Source organism: Brienomyrus brachyistius, unplaced genomic scaffold, assembly GCF_023856365.1.
Source record: "Brienomyrus brachyistius isolate T26 unplaced genomic scaffold, BBRACH_0.4 scaffold181, whole genome shotgun sequence".
In the NCBI taxonomy this organism is placed as follows: domain Eukaryota; kingdom Metazoa; phylum Chordata; class Actinopteri; order Osteoglossiformes; family Mormyridae; genus Brienomyrus; species Brienomyrus brachyistius.
Window position 1 is genome coordinate 104,491 of NW_026042456.1, and position 1,161 is coordinate 105,651.

Consider the following 1,161-nt stretch of genomic DNA (forward strand, 5'->3'; position numbering starts at 1 on the left):
GAAAGAATATCAATAAATGTTTCCGAAAGGGGATGACTCATTTGGTAATTATTTACGGCTTATGTTATGGCTGAGAAATTTACAGTCTTTACTAAAGTCTGACTTCTTTCGAGTCACCTTTAATATAGATTGGACACTCTCTATGCTATGTACAATACTTATATAGATGGTACATGTTTACTTGCTTGCACAGATGGTTGATTAGGTAATTAGTGTAAGTGTGTGTGTGTGTGTGTGTGTGTCCAATCGCATGTATGTCCAAGGTCCATAGTAAGTAATATACACTGATCAAGAGATGCCTGAAAGTGGATGAAAGAGGACATTAGTGGGTGTATCACTTAGTGTAACGGGTGCAGGAAAATGAGCAGGACTGCAAGCCATATAATGACCCACTGTCCTTATCTAGCTCTTAATACAGTATGCATACAGTGATGTATCTACAATGGACAGCTACTATAAGCAGATAGCACAGTACAGGTGCTTAATCTGTATGCTATTTCCATCCATCCATTGTCCAAACCGCTTATCCTACTGGGTCACAGGGGGTCCGGAGTCTATCCCGGAATCAATGGGCACGAGGCAGGGAAGAACCCAGGATGGGGGGCCAGCCCATCACAGCTCACACTCACACACCATTCACTCACACATGCACACCTACGGGCAATTTAGCTACTCCAATTAGCCTCAGCATGTTTTTGGACTGTGGGGGGAAACCGGAGGAAACTAGCAGCTTTGTGTGGTAATTGTTTGTATTAAAAATACATTGGATCAAGTCAAATTATTTTTATGAAGAATTAACATCTAAAAGCTGCTAGTAGACCGTGGGAAAATAATTTTTCTATTTTCTTGCTGCCATCTCGTGGCCAAAAGTAGGTATTGCAATTTCCATCATATGTAAGAGGGCCTGCCCATCAGAGTAATGTACATCCTGTGACATGTATTGACTATCAAGACAAACTGAAACACGGTGTATTAGGCTGTCAATGAGTACTGGACTAGGGTGAAAAACTGCCTGATAATCTACCTATTAACTAGAAGAGTACAAACTGGAGACGGATCCCCTAATACAGAGGGATTAACGTCTGTGCCACATCCAGAACCATTCAGTGTAGGAGTCTGGTGGTTCTACTGGATACTGACAAGTACCCAGCCCCTTTGTTC